At 42.2% G+C, this 18660-nt stretch overlaps 1 long non-coding RNA gene across 1 annotated transcript in view; it reads left to right on the forward strand.

Moving 5' to 3' along the window:
* Positions 1–18660, forward strand: part of LOC123331009 — an 84255-nt gene that overhangs the window by 5203 nt on the left and 60392 nt on the right. The window contains exon 3 of the long non-coding RNA XR_006547390.2: positions 11348–11420. This is a non-coding gene — a long non-coding RNA (uncharacterized LOC123331009). The remainder of the gene's footprint in view (positions 1–11347; positions 11421–18660) is intronic.

The raw sequence follows: 18660 nt of genomic DNA on the forward strand, positions 1-18660 counted from the left end.
CACTGTTTGTGGAACCAGTTAGTGCTACTGGGGTGGAGAGATGCTATCCAGGTGTCACTGAAAAACTTTGTGTTTGTTCAGGAGGAGCAAGCTCTTCCTCCTGTCTTCCAGTCTCCCTCCCCACCATTTGTGGCAGAGTTGACTTGAATCAAACTGACAGAAAAGAACAATGATTTGCATAGGGCTGCAGTCCATGGGGAGAAGGCAATAGCACCCCACTCCAGTACTCATGCCTGGAAAATCCCATGGATGGAGGAGCCTGGTGGGCTGCAGTCCAATGGGGTCGCTAAGAGTCGGACACGACTGAGCGACTTCACTTTCACTTTTCCCTTTCATGCATTGGAGAAGGAAATGGCAAGCCACTCCAGTGTTCTTGCCTGGAGAATCCCAGGGATGGGGGAGCCTGGTGGGCTGCCGTCTATGGGGTCACACAGAGTCGGACACGACCGAAGTGACTTAGCAGTAGCACCCTAGCAAAGTAAAGCAGGGTGTGGTTTGATCTGAGAACCAGTCACTTAATAACTAGCAAAGAAGGATACTGGGCAGTCCATAGAATCAAAGATCTTAGAAAGGGCAAGAGCCAGGCCTGATCCGAGAAGTTTGAAGTAGAAATTCACTAAACTGTTAGTGTGCAGACACCGCAGAGGAATTCTTTATGGTGTTGCTCAAACCACTTTTGACCCTTTTGTGTCCTCAGTCGGGAGTAAAATATCTGGAATAGAGACAGAACTTGGCCAAGCTTGTTATATGCCCATTCTAATGGTCAAAAGGATCGAAAGGATGGGATCCCATAAGTGGCAACCCACTAGGATCATGTGGAGGAGGGAAAGGACCATCTCCAAAGGAAATAATGCTGAAGGAAAAGAGATGAAAAGTTATATACTGCATTAATTTTCTTGCCATAGACATGTGGCTGGTCACAGGATGTGTGATATCAGGAACTCACGGTGGGTGGTGTGTTTCTATTTTTACCCTACAGACTTTTTAGACTTTTTATATTGCTTCTTTTCATCTCTTACCATAATTTAAGGTAACTTTTATGTATCTTTTAAAAGCATTATTTTTGTTTGAAAATAATTAGGAAATGGTTTTGATGTAATTGCCTTAGTCATTCCTCTATTGTTGCTTTTTTTCTTTAACTTTTGTAATATAAATAATTCTGTGGTAAGTGTCTTCATACACAAATCTCGGGCTGTGCATTAACTGTCTTGACTGGAGAACCCATAAGAATTCTGGAGTGTCTTTCATATTCCTGGTGTGGAAGGTTGAGCAGGTTGTTTAACAGCTGATGCAAATGCTTCTTCCTAATGGAGTGCAGTGTGCAATCTGCACATCCATATATGGCAGCCCTGAATCCTGCTTATGCCACATATTTACTGTGTGAACTTGTGCAAGTTATTATTTTTTTTGCAAGTTTGTTGCCTCCATTTCTATAGAGAAAATAATACTTACCTTCTAGAGTTATTGTGAGAATTAAATGAGTTAATATATCTAAAACCCTTAGAACAGGTCTGGAACATACTAACTGCTATGCATATTTATTATGATTATGTGATGATGTTATTATTATCAGTGGGTATGAACATTTTAAGATGTTGGCTGCAGGCTGCCAAATGGAAACTCATCTTAAAATGACTGAAGACCTAGTATAATCTTCTGAATCTGGAAGCCTGGCAACTCTAGTTGATGTCATGATTGGATTCAAGGCTTCAAGAACTGTAGACTACGCTTGCAGTCCTGCTGAGAAGAAGCTGAAATATGAAGCCACATTTTCCAGAGATGAGATGAGGCACAGAAATGGAAGGTTAATTGGCCCAAGAGGAAGCATGTGATGATGGAATCATGATTACAGAAAAGGAAAAACCAGTGAAGAAAGCCAGTAGTGGGGAGTTTATTGGAAGAGAAGCCACTTATCCCTCTGTGGGGAGGACAGGTGACTGCAAGCTCTTCATGAGCTGGTGGGCCAGAAATCTGGGTCCCACCAGACGGGATGCTCAGGAGCAGTCACCATTAATTCTCAGTTGGGGTGTCCTGCTTACGTTTGGCTTCATATGGCATTGCAGTCCAGATGAGAGTCACAGCTTGGATCTCTTCTCCCTCTCTGAAAATTTTCCTCTAGAATAATGGTTGCCTTGTTAACCACCACCAACAGTTTTCAAAGGAGTACTTTCAGAAAGATGCAAAGGGCAGCAGAATGCTTGACCAAACCCATCTGGTTTCAGAAGCCTGTCTCTTCTCAGACAGGTCACTTTCATTAAGACAAACCATGAAGATTCCCATGCCTGCAGACAGAGGCAGAAAAGCTCTACTGCAGGCAGTTTCAGAGACATCTCCATGCAGAATAAGCAAAGTGAAGGTTGGGCCGGTCTCTCACTGCACTGAGTGAGCTGTGGGAGGTTTTCTGTTCTCTGACTTCATACTTTTACCTTATTTGTTGGGGAAGGAGAAGCCAGTCAGGCTGTGTGGAGGCCAGGATATTCTTTGGGGCCACATTGAACCAACAAGCAAGAGGAGTGAGTGAAGTCGCTCAGTCGTGTCCAACTCTTTGCGACCCCGCGGACTGTAGCCTACAAGGCTTCTCTGTCCATGGAATTTTCCAGGCAAGTGTACTGGAGTGGGTTGTCATTTCCTTCTCCAGGGGATCTTCCCGACCCAGGGATCGAACCCAAGTCTCCCGCATTGCAGGCAGACACTTTACCATCTGAGCCACCAAGCAAGGGGAAGCAGACCCCGAAACAGGATTTTGAATATAGATAGTTTATTCTCAAGGTGTGAAAAGAACTCAGGAAGTGGGTGAAGAAGTGGGACAGGGAAGGAAAGTCAGCTTATAAATGGTGTGTTAGCCAGTTACCACCATGGAAAACTGGAGCTTTATCCCGTATGGACACTCTTGGGAAAGAAAGGAACACAGGACTCAGACATTTCCTACTGTGGGGCAAAGAAGCTGAGGTATTTATACAACAACTTTCATCAGTTATCAGTTGAGGGCTGCTCAGGGAAATGTTAATTTCCTGGTGTTTCCAAGACTCAAAGGTCTGCTAGAAGTGTTGGAAAAAGCCCTGGAAGAGATGCAGATACTGGTAGGTGGGAATCTGCCTCATACACAATACGGCCAGATCTGAGGATTATGGGTGGGGGCACTTCCAGTGTCTGTTACATGTAGCTTAAAGGTCAACACCCAAGCTCAGGTCTTCCTCTGGTCCTCTTTCCTGTGGTAAATCTCGGCAGATCAATGTGTCCTATGTGGGTAATAATTAAAAGTCTAATTAATCACATTAAAACAGGAAAATTGTTAACCAATATTTATGGAAAATATACTTCTGTATGTGATCATGCATCTGGGATTATTTTGCATGATATATTCTGTTGGTAGAAATAGAATATAGTGGACAAGTTGGTTGAGAAGTAGAACAGGTCTTGGGAAACAAGACATTTGTAGTCACAGTCCTGTTTCAGAGGAAGAGACTGCAGAGTTTTGATATTTTTGTAACTGTGCAGTAGGTCTCAGTAGAGAAAATATCTTGAAATTCTATTAGGAAGGGTTGAGTTGGGGTGAAAAAGGATACACTAATCTCATGAGCTTCAGAACATCCTGGTAACAGCACAAGCCTTGCCTTCTTCCCACTGGTGTGGTCACTGCCAAGGCACACCTGCCAAGTCTGTAGGGAGCCCTGCTGCTTTGTACTTTCTTCCAGCCAGTCGACTGTGTGGAGAAAACTCTGAGCTGAAGCATGTGGAATCCATTTTCTGATGGATTTTGTGAGTTGGTTTGGGTTCCTTTTATCACTGTAATGCAGTATTAATTGGAATCATTCTTTCCTCATGAACATCTTTGTAAAAAAATTAATCCTTACTTCTTGGATGATGTTGTAGGGAGATTTCATTGCTTTTCCAGTCATTTTGAGGAAATCAGATCAGTTTCATTTGCAAGAGTAAGAATTCCAATCTAATCTAATGTCAAAACTTCAGACCCTCCAATACCCTTTTCCTCCAAAATCAGACGTAACTTGTGACTTGAGGCTCGGCAGGAGAAGGGAGGGTTGTGGTCCATTCTTTCCGTCTTCTTGTCCCACCTCTTTTTCAGTTAACTCTGCTGAATTTGGCTTCTTCAGAGCTGGAGAATATGGAGTGGGGGCTTTACAAAAGGCAGAGGCAATGTTTTTAATTGTGTTGTCTTTTAATGGTATGGCTGTCACAAGCCCTCTGTTAAGTATAGGCATCCAGTGGGTGGTTCTTTGGGGTATTCTCAGAGACCTCCAGTGGGGACCTCTGTACCTCACTCTGTCTTGGCCAATAGACCCGCTCTCTGCTGACTTCTTACAGCTCTTCCCCTGTTCTGTAGCCAAGGCATGTCACTGGGAATGCTTTGTCTCTATGGGCAGTCCTTTTCAATGAGGTCCTTTTAAACAGCTTAAGAATGGATTAAATTTCACAGGGTCCACATGGGAACTTAGCTTCCTTGATCCACTGAATTCTCAAAGTGAAGTTCATTTCTATTCTGTGCTGAGGTGATGCTCCAGCTAGGCCCTTGCTGTCATATCTCCCAGAGAGCCTGTATCAGTTTCTGCAGATAACTCTCTCACATTCCAACCTCATCACAAATTTATTGGGCTCTATATATACCATCAGCCAGGGAAGAAGATTCTACTTGTTTCTCCTGTCAGACAGTCTAAAAATTAGTTTTTGGGATACCCCTACTTGTTTGGGGATAAAAGAACGTGTAATAATCCTAATGATTCTACTTTTAATTAATCCATCTCATTTTATGTAGTTGTCATTCAGTCATTAAGTTGGGTCCTTCTCTTTGCAACCCCATGGGCTGCAGCACACCAGGCTTCCCTGTCCTTCACTATCTCTGAGTTTGCTCAGACTCATGTCCATTGAGTTGGTGATTGCCGGGAGCCGGCATATTGCATATTGAGTGCATATTGCATATTGCATATTGAGTGCAGCACTTTCCACAGCATCATCTTTCAGGATCTGGAATAGCTCAACTAGAATTCTATCACTGCTGGGAGCCAGCGTGAGGCACTCCGCCCATGGCAAAGGTCATGAGGAAGGAGGCTCGGCATAGGCAAAGGTGGGATCGAGCCTCAGGAGTCCCCCTGGAAATTCTCAAGCATCTACCCCCAAAACCAGAGTCTGCCTACTTTCTGCTTTGTGCTTTCACCTACACCTCTGACTTTACGGGGGCTGTCCCCCACTACCTCTCTCTGAAAAGAGAGTTAGCTTACAGCTCCAGTTAATAATTCCTGGGTGTGACAGCGTTTCAACCTACAAACTCCTTTGGAAGTCCTCTAGCCTGCCTGAATAGGTTTTTCCGGCCACATGTGATTGTTCAGAGCCTCCCAACTGTGAGAGGCAGGAGATGTTCTAAACTGTCTAAACACAGATTCTTTTGAGTAGTTAAAAGATTGATTAGAAATTGTATTGGTGAAGGATTTTTCACATATTGAGCCAATGTTTGCTGCTAAGTCTCCATACTCCTTACCTACTGTGTCCTTGGCAGTGTATTGATTGATATAATGGGTGTATAGAAATGTAAAATGCAGCTTTGTCCAGTGCTTTTTTGGAGGTTGGTGCCTGACTTTGGAATAATCACCTTTAGAGACAAGTTTCTTAAAATGTTAACAGGCCTCCGGGCCAGAAGATGATGTAAATCACCTGAACTTTTGCATATGATAAGTTTGAAAGCCTGGCTTTGATTAGAACCAGGAACTGCTGTCCTTGCATGACTCCACCCCTTCCCCCATTATCCTCTATGCATAACTTAAGGTATAAAAACTACTTTGGAAAATAAAGTGTGGGCCTTGTTCACCGAAACTTGGTCTCCCTATGTCGCTCTCTCTCTCAAATTCTGGCTGAGTCTCCATCTGGAGTGCGGAACCCGCCATGCTTGCTAATTATGCCTGGGCTTCTAAGATCCGACCGGGGAGGCTTCAGTGTCTCCTCTCCTTCGGGAGAATGGAAGGACGCCTGCGGCCTATGTAAGTGGTGCAAACATCTTGTCTTGAAGTTTTATTGGTCTCCCGCATAAACCAAGCTACTCAGCCTCTTTTCTCCACTGAATTTTCCTACTGAGCTATCCTCATTCTATTACTCTTTATATCTTTGATAAATATTTATAAATAAATAGGTCACTGATGCCATCCCCACTTCGAATACCCTGGATCAGCCGGGGCTGGACCCTGGCAGGTGATACCATCCAACTGTCTCATCCTCTGTAGTCCCCTTCTCCTCCTGCCTTCAATCTTTCCCAGCATCAGGGTCTTTTCCAATGACTCTGCTGTTTGCATCAGTTCAGTTCAGTTCAGTCGCTCAGTCGTGTCTGACTCTTTGCAACCCCATGAACCGCAGCACACCAGGCCTTCCTGTCCATCACCAACTCCCGGAGTCTACCCAAACCCATGTCCATTGAGTCGGTGATGCCATCCAACCATCTCATCCTCTATCGTCCCCCTCTCCTCCGGCCATCAATCTTTCCCAGCATCAGGGTCTTTTCAAAGGAGTCAGCTCTTCGCATCAGGTAGCCAAAGTATTGGAATTTCAGCTTCAACATCAGTCCTTCCAATGAACACCTAGGACTGATCTCCTTTAGGATTGACTGGTTGGATCTCCTTGCAGTCCAAAGGATTCTCAAGAGTCTTCTCCAACACCACAGTTCAAAAGCATCAATTCTTCAGTGCCCAGCTTTCTTTATAGTCCAACTCTCACATCCATACATGACTACTGGAAAAACCATAGCCTTGACTAGATGGACCTTTGTTGGCAAAGTAATGTCTCTGCTTTTTACTATGCTGTCTAGGTTGGTCATAACTTTTCTTCCAAGAAGTAAGCATCTTTTAATTTCATGGGTGCAATCACCATCTGCAGTGATTTTGGAGCCCCCCAAAATAAAGTCAGCCACTGTTTCCACTGTTTCCCCATCTATTTGCCATGAAGTGATGGGACTGGATGCCATGATCTTAGTTTTCTGAATGTTGAGCTTTAAGTGAACTTTTTCACTCTCCTCTTTCACTTTCATCAAGAGGCTGTTTAGTTCTTCGCTTTCTGCCATAAGGTGGTGTCATCTGCATATCTGAGGTTATTGATATTTCTCCCAGCAATCTTGATTCCAGCTTGTGCTTCTTCCAGCCCAGCGTTTCTCATGATGTACTCTGCATATAAGTTAAATAAGCAGGGTGACAATATACAGCCTTGACATACTCCTTTTCCTATTTGGAACCAGTCTGTTGTTCCATGTCCAGTTCTAACTGTTGCTTCCTGACCTGCATACAGGCTTCTCAAGAGGCAGGTCAGGAGGTCTAGTATTCCCATCTCCTTCAGAATTTTCCACAGTTTATTGTGATCCACACAGTCAAAGGCTTTGGCATAGTCAATAAAGCAGAAATAGATGTTTTTCCGGAACTCTCTTGCTTTTTCGATGATCCAGCAGATGTTGGCAATTTGATCTCTGGTTCCTCTGCCTTTTCTAAAAGCAGCTTGAACATCTGGAAGTTCGTGGTTCACATATTGCTGAAGCCTGGCTTGGAGAATTTTGAGCATTACTTTACTAGCTGTTTGCATCAGGTGGCCAAAATATTGGAGCTTCAGCTTCAGCATCAGTCCTTCCAGTGTATATTCAGGGTTGATTTCCTTTAGGATTGACTGGTTTGATCTCCTTGCAGTCCAAGGGACTCTCAAGAGTCTTCCAGTACCACAGTTGGAAAGGATCCATTCTTCAGTGCTCAGCCTTCTTTACGGTCCCAGTTCTTACATCTGGATGTCAAAGACAGGCTGAATGGTTTTGGTAACTAGTGGTCTAAACTGCACAGATGTGCTCTAACCACAAACCCAAATCTCGGTGGCTTCAAACAAAGGAATTTTATTTCTGGGTCATGTTATTGGCCAAAGTAGTTTGGTGTTTGTTGGGAGGAGGTCTGCTCTGTGCCATTGTTGGGTATTCAGGTTTCTTTTCCTAGTGTCTTTGCTATCTTCTTTGTGGAGAGTCTAGTTTGGCATGATGGCTTCCTTTGATAGTCTGGTGACGCTTAGGGACCCTTTCTCAGGATAGTATTTTTAAGTGAATAGAATACAATAGTCAAAATGTTAATAAAGTGTGTTGAAAGTAATAGATGTGCTTCTTTATTACACATTAAATAATAAGACTGAGGCGGCAGGTCTAACAACTTATGTACTTTTGAAGTAATCATGAACAAAACAGTATTTTGAGATACTGTAACAACTGGAATATATTAGTAAACATCTGTGACTTTTGTTGGTGACGATGTCACGGGTATCGTATAGTGTTTGTCACATTCATAAACTGAAGGAAATGGTAACATCCGTTAGAAATTAATTTATATCGCTGAATTTTTTTCTCTCATAAACTTCATGGAGTTCCTGAAATGAATCCCTTGAAGATCTGTGAATGGTGGTTTAAGAATCTTTATAGAGCCTCTACATGGAGAAGGCAATGGCACCCCACTCCAGTACTCTTGCCTGGAAAATCCCATGGACAGAGGAGCCTGGTAGGCTACAATTCATGGGGTCGTGAAGAGTCAGACATGACTGAGCGACTTCACTTTCATTTTTCACTCTCATGCATTGGAGAAGGAAACGGCAACCCACTCCAGTGTTCTTGCCTGGAGAATCCCAGGGACAGAGGATCCTGGTGGGCTGCTGTCTATGGGGTTGCACAGGGTTGGACACGACTGAAGCGACTTAGCAGCAGCAGCAGCAGAGCCTCTACAGCACCTTTTATGGTGTGTTCTATAAGATTTGACCACAGTTATGAAAAAAGCCCTGGGGAAGCTGCTAGGTACCCTTCCTTGTATCCACAGTCTTGGCAATTTGGCTTTGTAGTTCTTTCATCAAAAGGCAGAGTCTGGATACTTGTTTCTTCAGCCTGCAGTGCCTTTATTTCTTGCTTTGGGCCCATAGAGTGTGGTAGGAACGACACCGACCCAGTTCTGATCCTGGCCCTCAGGAAGCTTCTGCTTTTTTCCTGTGAACCCTGCCATTCCCATATGAACAATCTGGATCTGTCTGCTAGATGATGAGAGGCATGTGCTCAGCTGTTCTGTCCGTTCCGCCATCTGCCAGCTAACTGCCAGGAGTACAGGGGCCAGCTGACCCACATCACACTGCAAACACGGCAGGCATCGGCAGTGAGATGAGAAGTACCACCCTCTGTGTCCCGCCCAAGTTACCAACTTGCCCAGTTGTGCCTGAAATAAACGGTTGTTGTTTTAATCCACTGAGTTTGAGGCGGCACTTTCAGTAGGAATAACTCCTCATGCAGGAAGATGGCATCAGTAAGTACTGATGCGAGGAGGATGGCCCCACTTTTAACTGATTTGACTAGGTGGTGAGATTGTTTCTCTCCCTTACATTTTGTTGTTGAAATCTAATTATAGGGCCCTACCTATATACAAGCAAGAGATATTGTAAAATGTAGTCCAGTGTCATGTCCAGGAGAGGGCGACAGAGATATTGGTGCATCTCTGTCAGAAGCACTTACTTCTCTCTGTTTTGGAGCCTCAGCTGAAACTGCTGCTCAAGGACAGACAAGTGTTTGTTAGTTGCTCAGTTGTGTCTGACTACTCTGTGCAGTCCCGTGGACTGTAGTCTGACAGGTTCCTCTGTCCATGGGATTCTCCAGGCAAGAATACTTGAGTGGGTTGCCATTCCTTTCTCCAGGGGATCTTTCTGAACCAGGAGTCAAGCCCGGGACTGTTACTACCTTGCTCCCATCTGCCTCCAAAGAGGATAAGATTCTGGTTTAGTAGATTCTGGCCCTGGTCATATTCATTTGAGGCAGAGAAAGGAGAAAGCATGCAGGTTGAGCCATGATATTCAATTGCATTTTTAAAGCACATATACCTTCTCAAGGAAATCAACCCTGAATACTCATTGGAAGGACTGATGCTGAATCCGAAACTCCAGTACTTTGGCCACCTGATGTGAACAGCTGACTTACTGGAAAAGACGCTGATGCTGGGAAAGATTGAGGGCAGAAGGAGAAGGGGGCGACGGAGAATGAGATGGTTGGATGGCATCACCAACTCAATGGACATGAGTTTGAGCGAACTCTGGGAGATGGTGAAGGACAGGGAAGCTGGTGTGTTGCAGTCCATGGGGTCACAAAGAGTCAGACAAAATGAGCAAGTGAACAACAGCCAAAACATACCTTCTTGTGTATAGTTCCTTTGGGACCCCACGGGGAGGAGGCTTCATGCCAAGATTTATATATTCTTACTTTGTGTGTTGTGGTTGATTCTATCACAGCAACATCGGCATCTCTGTTCGTTGCTCTCTTAGGGTGTTGTATACAGTCTAGTGTATATAGGGTCTGCTGCTGCTGCTGCTAAGTCGCTTCAGTCGTGTCCGACTCTGTGCAACCCCAGAGACGGCAGCCCACCAGGCTCCCCCGTCCCTGGGATTCTCCAGGTAAGAACACTGGAGTGGGTTGCCATTTCCTTCTCCAATGCATGAAAATGAAAAGTGAAAGTGAAGTCACTCAATCGTGTCCAACCCTCAGCGACCCGTGGACTGCAGCCTTCCAGGCTCCTCCATCCATGGGATTTTCCAGGCAAGAGTACTGGAGTGGGGTGCCATTGCCTTCTCCGTATATAAGGTCTAGTAACGTGATTTATGATCCACAAGTTTGAACGAGGAGTCCTAAGACCACATAGTTAACGTGAAGTGTGCTGGAGGAATTGTACTGTATTCCCCACACCCAGGTTTCAACCTCTTCTTTCTAACTTACTAATTATGCAACCTTTTGGGAAAATTCCTTAAGTGCAGGCACTGCTTCCTTTTTGCAAAATGTAGACAATCATAGCAAACATCCACGTTTCTTGTGAGCATTACCTGAAAGAATGTGAAAGTATTAAATACTTCATACTCGTTCTACAAATACAAACCGAATCTAAAGGATGAGTAGGCTAGTGTTTTAAATAATAATTTGAAAGGTAAATATAGGACAGAAAGTTTTGTTAATCAGCACAATGGAACCATAAGCCCATGTGAGGCCCCTATCTAGTATGGACTCAATTATTTAATTTCCTCTTTATCCTTTTTCCATGGTTTCATTCATCTTTTGCTTTAGATATCCATTCTCATGTGCATTATGCATATTCCTTTTTTGGTGGGCTGCACTGCGAGGCATGTGGGATCTTAGTTCCCCAACCAGAGTTTGAACCCTTGCCCCCTGCATTGGAAGCATGGTGTCTTAACCACTGTTCCCCCAGGAAAGCACACCATATTCTTAAATTCATTTATATTTGGAAAATGTAGTATTGTTTTGTATGTATTTGTGTTTTTAAATTTATGCAAATGGTATTGTGTTCAAAATTTTTTTTAGCCTTTTGCCCAGTGCCTTGTTTGAAATGACTGCCCACGGTGCTGAAAGTGATCTCACTCATATTACTTTAAGGGTAAGTAGTATTATCTAAGTATTTTCTACCTTTAACTTATACATTCTCATTTGTTGGACACTCGGGTTGTTTACAATATCAAAATCATGCATTAAAAGCAACTTTTAAAATAGCCACTTTACTAACCTGATGGAAAATTTCTCTGGGATGAATGCTTAAGAGAGGACTAACAGTAACAGCGGAGAAGGAAATGGCAACCCACTCCAGTGTTGTTGCCTGGCAAATCCCATGGATGGAGGAGCCTGGTGGGCTGCCATCTATGGGGTCGCACAGAGTCGGACACGACTGAAGTGACTTAGCAGCAGCAGCAGCAGCAGCAGGAGATCATGTGGAGAAGGAAATGGCAACCCACTCCAGTGTTCTTGCCTGGAGAATCCCATGGATGGAGGAGCCTGGTGGGCTGCCATCTATGGGGTTGCACAGTGTCGGACACGACTGAAGTGACTTAGCAGCAGCAGCAGCAGCAGCAACAGTAACAGAGTGTGTGCACACTACATTTTACCAAGGACAGCTAAAGTGACTTTCCAGAGGTCTTTCCAGTACCAGTGTATATACCCACCAGAACTGCACAGGGAGCCTGTTGCTTTTACATCTGCACAGTTTTTCTAAACTTTGTATTTTAATAGATGTGAAGTCTTTAATTGTCATATGAATTTTTATTTCTCTCCTTTCTTGTGAGAGTATCTTTATGTGTGTGTGGGCCTTTCAGGAATCCCTCCTCTGCATCATTCCTTCATATCCTAGAGAATCCATTTTCTCGATACCACGTACCAAGCAAACCTCCTCTCCCCGTAGCTTTGAAGAGTCACCTTTCAGCTCAGTTCAGTCACTCAGTCGTGTCTGACTCTGCAGCCCCATGGACTGCAGCACCCCAGGCTTCCCTGTCCTTCACCAACTCCCAAAGCTTATTCAAACTCTTGTCCAGTTGAGTTGGTGATGCCATCCAACCATCTCATCTTCTGTTATTCCCTTCTCCTCTTGCCTTCAATCTTTCCCAGCATCAGGGTCTTTTGAAATGAGTTAGTTCTTCACATCAGGAGGCCAAAGTATTGGAGTTTCAGTTTCAGCATCAGTCTCTCCAGTGAATATTCAGGACTGATTTCCTTTAGGATGGACTGTTTGGAACTCCTTGCAGTCCATGGGACTCTCAAGAGTCTTCTCCAGCACCACAGTTCAAAAGCATCAATTCTTCAGTGCTCAGCCTTCTTTATAGTCCAACTCTCACACCCATACATGACTACTGGAAAAACCATAGCCTTGACTAGAGAGACCTTTGTTGGCAAAGTAATGTCTCTGCTTTTTACTATGCTATCTAGGTTGGTCATACCTTTTCTTCCAAAGATCAAGTGTCTTTTAACTTCATGGCTGCAGTCACCATCTGCACTGATTTTGGAGCCCCCCAAAATAAAGTCTGCCACTGTTTCCTCTGTTTCCCCACCTATTTGTCTTGAAGTGATGCCGTGATCTTAGTTTTATGAATGTTGAGTTTTAAGCCAACTTTTTCACTCTCCTCTTTCACTTTCATCAAAAGGCTGTTTAGTTCTTCTTCGCTTTCTGGCATAAGGGTGGTGTCATCTGCATTTCTGAAGTTATTGATATATATCTCCTGGCAATCCTGATTCCAGCTTGTGCTTCATCCAACCTGGCATTTTGCATGATGAACTCTGCATACAAGTTAAACAAGCAGGGTGACAATATACAGCCTTGACGAGTCATCTTTAGTATGTGTCAAAGTCACGTACAAAATGGGATCTACTTGTTTTTTTTAAAGATTTTTTTTTGATGTGGACCATTTTTAAGTCTTTATTGAATTTGTTACAATATTGCTTCTGTTTTATGTTTGTTTTTTTTTTTTTTAGATATATATACATTTTGGTTTTTTGGTTGTGAGGCATGTTGGATCTTAATTCTCTGCTGCTAAGTCACTTAAGTCGTGTCCAACTCTGTGCGACCCCATAGACGGCAGCCCACCAGGCTCCCCCGTCCCTGGGATTCTCCAGGCAAGAACACTGGAGTGGGTTGCCATTTCCTTCTCCAATGCATGAAAGTGAAAAGTGAAAAGTGAAAGTGAAGTCGCTCAGTCATGTCCGACTCTTAGCGACCCCATGGACCACAGCCTACCAGGCTCCCCTGTCCATGGGATTTTCCAGGCAAGAGTACTGGAGTGGGGTGCCATTGCCTTTTCTGCTTAATTCTCTGACCAGGGATCAAACCCCATACCTCATGCATTGGAAGGCAAAGTCTTAACCACTGGACTGCCAGGGAAATCTCAAGTGGGATGTATTTCTGAGGTCTCTATTCTGCTCTACATTTGTTCTGTGTATCTTTTTGTATGCCAGTCCATACAAAAGTCCAATGGCCTTTTCCTGTATCTCAATATTACTTGTAGTAAACTTTCTGCTCCCATCTTTCCTCTTCTGTTTTAAAACAGACTTAGATCTTCGTGGCCTTTGTTCTTCCTTTTTATCCTCTGTGACAATTAATTAGTCTATCCTCTGAATACAATTTATTGAAAGGGCTAGCTTTTTGCTGTTTAGCACAGGGGAAGCTCAGCTCAGTGCTCTGGATGACCTAGAGGGGTGGGACTGGGCGGGTGAGAGAGAGTCTCAAAGAGGGAAGGGGTATATGTATGCATATAGTTGGTTCACATTGTTGTACAGCAGAAACTAACACAACATTGTGAAGCAATTATGCTTAAACAGGAAAATAGAGAGAGATAGCTTTTAATAACAAATTCATAAGTGAACTTAATCATGAATCTCCACTTCTAAGAAATGGTATGTGTATTCTTATTTTTGTTCCTTTTTTTTTGAGTAGTCACTTTCATTTTCCTTCAGCCAAAGAGCTTTTTGGAGAGTGATTTTTTTTTTTTAACATTTTCAAGTGGCCTTATTTTAGAATTAACATGCTCTTATTGATTTCTGGCTTTATTGCATTTTAATTAGAGGAGGTGGCTGCAGAATACTTTTTAGAACTCTGGATTGTCTTTGTGATCCATTGTATGATTGATTTATGTGAACGGCCCATGGGCACTAGAAAGCTATTTTCCATAGAGTTAAAGTTGGTAATTATTAAGCCAATCTTTCTGAATTATTTATTTCAAATCCTTTAATCTAGTTTTGTTAACCCATAGGGGGCCCCAGAGAAGTTTACAGATGGGCTTCAGGGGATTCCTAAACCCCCTGACATGTACGGAATATGTACATGTTTCTGAGTAAGGAGAGAGCTTTCATGAGACTCTCGTAGGGATTTGAGAGTCTAAAAAGATAAACAGCCTCAAGATCTTGAGTTTTGTTTCATGGTTGTTTGTATCTATGATCTGTCAATAGCCGTACAGTTCTTGTACAATTTTGTCTTGTTTTTCTGCTACTTTTCATATATTGGCACAATGTTGACTGATGCATAAAATTCATGGAAATTTATGACATTTCTGTGGATTCTATTATTTATCAATATAAAATGATAATTATAAAATCATTAAAAATCCCTTTGATAATGTTTGCTTTGAATTCAGCTTTATCTGATTTTATTATTCCAGTTGTAGTTTTCTGTTTGTATTTGCTAACTCTGTGCTTTGTCAAAAAATTTCAGTTTTGTGCTTCTTGCTTAATTGGATTCTTTTTGTATCAAGCATGTTTAATACGAAATTTTATCCCTTTTATGCTCATTGCAACAACTGATATATTTGCTTCTAACTTATGTCATTTGCTTTTATTTTGTTGTTGATATTCATGGTTTTCTTTGTTATTGCTTCTGTCTTTTGTTATATGGATTTGTTCTCATTGGTTTGCTCTTCTTCAGTGGTTTGTGAATTTCGGTTGCAGACTATTTTGAAACCACATTTTTAATTCTTTAGACGTTTTTCCAAATATATTCTTATAGACATCTATTTAATATTACAATTGGTGTCTTTCCGTCCCATTTATGGAGAAGGCAATGGCACCCCACTCCAGTACTCTTGCCTGGCAAATCCCATGGACAGAGGAGCCTGGTAGGCTGCAGTCCATGGAGTCCTTAAGAGTCAGACATGACTGAGTGACTTCACTTTCACTTTCCACTTTCATGCATTGGAGAAGGAAATGACAACCCACTCCAGTGTTCTTGCCTGGAGAATCCCATGGACGGAGAAGCCTGGTAGGCTATAGTCCGTGGGGTCGCACAGAGTTGGACACGACTGAAGCGACTTGGCAGCAGCAGTCCCATTTATACTATAATAAGAATTAGAACTTATTCTCTTTTCCTCTTCCATTTATTTATACAAATTTACTTTTTAATTCAGTTTTTTTCAATTCCACGATTATTTTTATATTTTAGATCTTCATGAGTGTATTGTCATTTTTTATATTCTTTTTAGTCAAATAAGAATTAAGCCAATTTATATTAATTGCTTTCAGGAGTCTAATTTTGTTGTGACTTCTTCCTTGGCTTCTTAATTTTGCTTTACTTTTTTCATTATTTAATGTTTTAAATATTATTTTTATGAAAACTTGTTTTAAAGAGTATATTTTCAGATCCCTCCTATCCCCAAGATTGTCTTTATTTGCCCTCCCACGTGTGACAGTGAATAGGAATGCATCAACTGGCAACTTCTACCTAAAAAAACACATCAAAAAATTAGTGACTTGAAAAATAATCATTTATGTAGTTCACAATTCTACAGTTTGCCAATTTGAGCCAAGTTCTGCTGAGAAGTTCTCCTCATCTAGAATGGTCTCACTCATGCCTCCATGGTCAGCTGTTAGGTGGGTGGGTGTTGGCCTCGTTTGAAGTGGTTTAGTCCTTAGGTGGACCTTCATCTGATTGTAGGCTGTGGGCATGGCAGCTGGGTGGGATTCCAAGAGAGAGCACAGAAGCATGCACGCACAGCTCCTTTTATATTGGCACAGCAGGATTTCTAACACATTCTGTTTTCCAAAGGAAGTGACTGACACTGCCAGCCATTCTTGGTGGGGTGGAGAGAGAGACTCCCCTCTTGATGGGAGATGCTGCTGTCCCATCACAAAGAGGAATTCATCAACAAAAGGATGCTTATTGCCATTTTAGCAAGTCAGTCTACTATAGTATATAGAACTTCTGACACAAGTCTGTAAAAGATTCTTCTCACCTCATCAGTTAAAATATTTTAAAAAGTGTGTGTGTGTGTATATATATGTGTGTGTGTGTGTGTGTGTGTGTGTGTATGCTACTCTGCTTAGTCACTCAGTTGTGTCCAACTCTTGCCAACCCCATGAACTGTAGCCCACCAGGCTCCTCTGTCCATGGGTGTTCTCCAGGCAAGAATATAGATCAAACCCAGGTCTCCTACATTGCAGGCAGGTTCTTTACTATCTGAGCTGCCAGGGAAGCCCATATATATATAGGGGCTCAGCGGGTAAAGGACCTGCCTGCCAATGCAGGACAATCGGAAGACGTGGGTTTGATTCCTGGGTCAGGAAGATCCCCTGGAGAAGGGAAGGGCAGTCCACTCCAGTATTTTTATCTGGAGAATCCTGTGGACAGAGAAGCCTGTGGGGGCTACAGTCTACAGGACGCAAGAGTTGGCCATGACTGAAGCGACTAAGCGTGCACGCACATCTATATATGCACACACATATACATGGCCTCTTTCCAGAAAATTTTATTCTGGACTGTAATAGGTTATTTCCAGGGACATTGTGCAACCTCTGAGTGTTCTTTGTTTTTTCCTTTGTTTTATAGATATTTGAATAATTTCTTATTTATTTTTCTTAATGAGTAAATCAAGGTTTATCTAGAATCATTTTTCTTTTTTTTTTAAAGGTAAATCTTAAAACTGTATTATTAAAGTGATATATTCATAGGTTAAAACATCAAGCAGCAAAGAATGGTGTAAAATAAAAAGTAAAGTCTCTTCTCCCACAACCTAACCCCTTGCTGGTGGTAACCATGATCAACAGTTTGCTGGCATCCACCAGCAATATCTTTTCCATACATATGGAATACACACATATGTCACTCAAATAAGATAATGTTTTCACATTGTCCAGCACCTTTTTAGTTTTCCACTTAATATATTCTGAAGCTTTTCCTACGTCAGTACATATAGAATTATTATGCTTGTTTTTAACAGCTCAAAAGCTGTTGATGTAACTCTTTAACTGTAGATGTTTTTACCCATACGTGAATGTACTTGGATTAATAAGTGAATCTACATGTACCCACTTCCTAGTTCTAGCTGTTATCAGTATTTGGCCAGTCTTGGTTGCAGTATTCATCTCTCTTTACACTCCAAACACTGATTTATTCCTTATTGATAGCTTCAAAGTAATTCCCAGATATCATATCAATTCATCCTTAAACTATTCATTATGCATCTCTAACTGATAAGAACTTTGCCCGTGTAATCACCATGCCATTACCACCACATTAAAGGAAAATAACAAGTCCTTAGTCTTATCTCATTTCCACTCCATAGTCACGGTTACCTGATTATCTCAACTCTTCTTCTGAAGTTGGATTGCCTGGATCAGGATCTTCACAAAGACTCACACATTTCATTTTGGTTTTTATATGATTCTTCAAGATGTACAATCTGAAAACTGATTTTGGATGTCAGCTGAAATATTTATTTTCTCTATTTTCAAATTTAGAGTTTGCTTTTTTCCTTTAGGATTGAACCGTGTGTGTGTGTGTGTGTGTGTGTGTGTGTGTTTTGAATGTGTGAAGCATTTCTGTTGTTTAGGAGTTTAAAGGATGTAAGAGTGAAATGCTCAGAAAATCCTTGCTTTTGTGCCCCTCCCCTTCATTCTATTACTCTTGCCATTACCCCTGACTTCTACAGGTAACCATCCATTCTACTTGTTAGTAAGTTATCCTTCTATTATTTCTCTCTCTCTTTTTAAAAAATATTTATATATTTGGCTTTGCTGGGTCTTGGTTGTAACATGCAGGGATGGAACTGGGGCCCCCTGAATTGAAAGCATGGAGTCTTAGCCACTGGACCACCAGGGAAGTCCCCTGGTATTTCTTTTGACAAAAATCATTGTGTGTGTGTTTATGTGTGTATTTCCTGGTGTTTCTTGCACAGAAGGTATCATATTCTATACACTGCTTGAACCTTGTATTTGACGCTTAGTTTTTCTTGGTGCTCACTCTGTATTGGTCCAAATAACATTTCCTCATGCCTTTTGTGTGGTAGCAGAGTACTCCACTGGGTGGAGATACCCTGGCTTGTCTAACCAGTCCTCTGAATAATCTTGAGCACATATTGTCTGGTATTTGT

This window comes from Bubalus bubalis, chromosome 21 (genome assembly GCF_019923935.1).
Source record: "Bubalus bubalis isolate 160015118507 breed Murrah chromosome 21, NDDB_SH_1, whole genome shotgun sequence".
NCBI classification, from domain to species: Eukaryota; Metazoa; Chordata; class Mammalia; order Artiodactyla; family Bovidae; genus Bubalus; species Bubalus bubalis.